Source organism: Anabrus simplex, chromosome 11 (genome assembly GCF_040414725.1).
Source record: "Anabrus simplex isolate iqAnaSimp1 chromosome 11, ASM4041472v1, whole genome shotgun sequence".
NCBI lineage: Eukaryota > Metazoa > Arthropoda > Insecta > Orthoptera > Tettigoniidae > Anabrus > Anabrus simplex.
The window spans coordinates 78,816,550-78,820,162 of NC_090275.1; the positions used below are offsets into that span (position 1 = coordinate 78,816,550).

Consider the following 3,613-nt stretch of genomic DNA (forward strand, 5'->3'; position numbering starts at 1 on the left):
CTTTCGTCAATAATAGTTATTTCTGAAAGAATGTGGGTTTCCCATACTGTTCCAATAATAACCACCCCTTGCTGCCACTCATAACCATCAACAAGGCTTTTGAAGCAATTAGCCACTTCTGAGAACCCAATAGTCAGCGAAGATACGATAACAAAGAATCCCCGTAATCTAAACTCTAAATACTGAAGTTACGAGTCTGTTTATAACTCTCGGCAGTCAGTGTAGCTAAGTAGGCCTACGATGGACAGTTGAGTGACGGTCAGTGAGGTTTTTTTTTTTTTTTGCTAGGGGCTTTACGTCGCGCCGACACAGATAGGTCTTATGGCGACGATGGGATAGGAAAGGCCTAGGAGTTGGAAGGAAGCGGCCGTGGCCTTAATTAAGGTACAGCTCCAGCATTTGCCTGGTGTGAAAATGGGAAACCACGGAAAACCATTTTCAGGGCTGCCGATAGTGGGATTCGAACCTACTATCTCCCGGATGCAAGCTCACAGCCGCGCGCCTCTACGCGCACGGCCAACTCGCCCGGTTCAGTGAGTTTTGGTTACTATAAATGGAATATGCATTTCGCGCGCGCGCACGCGCGCGTGTGTGTGTGTGTGTGTGTGTGTGTGTGTGTGTGTGTGTGTGCCATTAAAGTGTATTATTTTACTCCTTCGGATTGGAAACTAAATTGTGTAAATTATTATTATTATTATTATTATTATTATTATTATTATTATTATTATTATTATTATTATTATTATTATTATTATTATTGTCCGCCTCTGTGGTGTAGTGGTTAGCGTGATTAGCTGCCACCCCCGGAGGTCCGGGTTCGATTCCCGGCTCTGCCACGAAATTTGAAAAGTGGTACGAGGGCTGGAACGGGGTCCACTCAGCCTCGGGAGGTCAACTGAGTAGAGGTGGGTTCGATTCCCACTTCAGCCATCCTGGAAGTGGTTTTTCCGTGGTTTCCCACTTCTCCTCCAGGCAAATGCCGGGATGGTACCTAACTTAAGGCCACGGCCGCTTCCTTCCCTCTTCCTTCCCTCTTCCTTGCCTATCCCTTCCACTCTTCCCATCCCTCCACAAGGCCCCTGTTCAGCATAGCAGGTGAGGCCGCCTGGGCGAGGTACTGGTCATACTCCCCCGTTGTATCCCCCGACCAAGAGTCTGAAGCTCCAGGACACTGCCCTTGAGGCGGTAGAGGTGGGATCCCTCGCTAAGTCCGAGGGAAAAACCGAACCTGGAGGGTAAACAGATGATGATGATGATGATTATTATTATTATTATTATTATTATTATTATTATTATTATTATTATTATTATTATTATTATTATTATTATTATTATTATTATTATTATTATTTCCCTATGGAAGGACACGTCTGTTCTCAGTGCCCCTATAGTGTGTTATTCATGGCGGCCCGGCAGCGTGCCTAGAGGGGGGCGGAGACAAATGTCCAAGCTGCCGAGCGGTCATACCACCACCATCACCCCCTTCTCTCACACTCCCGTGTTATTGGTATTCAGGGACACACTTTTCCAATTTTCTTTCCCCGCCACACGAGCTTGGGGAGGGACGATTTGTATGCACCGGACTACGTCAGAGGCATGCCGTCCGCTCCATGTTAGCAGCAACATTCTTCCTCTGCTATGTGTGACCAATTACCCGACAAGTTCAAACCACAAAGATCGTCTGTACGATATAACCGTTCCGTTCTTACTGCTGCTGCTGATTACGATGATGAAAATTCGCGGTAATTAACTGGCCGTTGACAAAGTCCAGACCAGAAAAGGGTTCTTATCTTCGATTTCGTTATAGGTTAGCGAGAGGTATACGTAGGCTTATATATTCCGGAATGAAAGCACCCAATAAATTAAACTTAAAAGCTTTTTTGTCTGTCGCAGCCAACGGCCATCATGTTGAATACTCCTGTTCTCGTCCGATCATCGTAGTTAAGCAACATTGGGCGTGGTCAGTACTTGGATGGGTGACCGCTTGGGAAAACCACGTGACGTTGGCTCAATTCCCTTTTGGGGCCGATGACCTTAGATGTCAGGCCCCTTTAAACAACAAGCAAGTCTGTCGCAGACACTAGTTCAGGACATAATAGTCTATATAATACTATAACATACCTTTTTTTTAAAAGAAATACTATTTAACAAAGAATGATCTGTTCCATTTTACTAGAACATCCTCAGATTCTACCAAATCACTTTAAAACACGCGCATATACGTAAAATATTAGTGCGTAAACTAGTCAATGATTATAAATGGGTGATACTATGAACAAATAAGGAACGTAGGCCTATTAGTACTCTACTGTAAGTGTAGTAAATTATGGATTTTTTTCTCTACTTATGTTAGCTGTGTTTGGACTCGTTCCTGAAAAAAAAAAAAACAGTTGATGAAGGTTATGGATGACAGCGTACTTATAGGTACTATAAAGCAAGATTCCCCGAAGAATGCTTCCTGAAGGTATTCGGGCGTCCTCTGGGCAACAGCTAATTCTTTCACTACCGGATCAAACAGAATGAGCACAGGCAGATTGCCTTCCTAAAGGCCTTGAAGGCTACAACTGATGATAATATCACTGTACGTCGAGAGTTTATCTCGAGGTATGAAATTATTATTAATATTATTATTATTATTATTATTATTATTATTATTATTATTATCGCCTTCCTTTCTTCTTCCATTTAACATCCAGAGTTGATCGTTTCCTCTGACTCAGCGAGGGACCCTACCTCCACCGCCTCAAGGGCAGTGTCCTGGAGCGTGAGACATTTCATCTGGGGATACAACTGGAAAGGAGGACCAGCACCTCGTCCAGGTGGGCTCACCTGCTATGTTGAACAGAGGCCTTGTGTGGGGGGGATGGGAATATTGGAAGTGATAAATAAGGAAGAGGGAAGGAAGCGGTTGTGGCCTTAATTTAGGTAGGCCCTACCATCCCAGGATTTTCCTGGAGAAGTAGGGAAACCATGGAAAACCACCTCGAGAATGGCTGAGGTGAGAATGGAACTCCACTCTACTCAGTTGACCTCCAGAGGCTGAGTGGACCCCGTTCCAGCCCTCGTACCACGTATCAAATTTCGTTGCAGAGCCGGGAATCGAACCCAGGCCTGCGGGGTGGCAGCTAATCACGCTAACCACTACACCACAGAATCAGATTATTATTATTATTATTATTATTATTATTATTATTATTATTAGACTGTTATTATTATTATTATTATTAGACTATTATTATTATTATTATTATTATTATTATTATTATTATTATTATTATTATTATTTGACTGAATAGTCAGAGCAGTGCTCTTCAGTTCAGAGGGCCACGCGTTCGATTCCCGGCCGGGTCGGAGATTTTAACCTTAAATGGTTCATTCCCTAAGCTCGGGGACTGGGTATTTGTACTGTCCCCAACATCCCTGCAACTCACACACCACACAAAACACTACCCTCCACCACAATAACACGCAGTTACCTGCACATGGCAGATTCCGCACACCCTCATCGGAGGGTCTGCCTTACAATGGCTGTGCGCGGCTATAAATAGCCACACGAAATTAAAAATAATAATAATAATTATTATTATTATTACTATTATTATTATCATCGCTG

The 3,613-nt window shown here is 43.4% G+C and overlaps 1 pseudogene; it reads left to right on the top strand.

Moving 5' to 3' along the window:
- Positions 1-1,892: 1,892 nt before the first annotated feature.
- LOC136883606 (5S ribosomal RNA) lies at positions 1,893-2,009 on the top strand (annotated as a pseudogene).
- Positions 2,010-3,613: the final 1,604 nt, after the last annotated feature.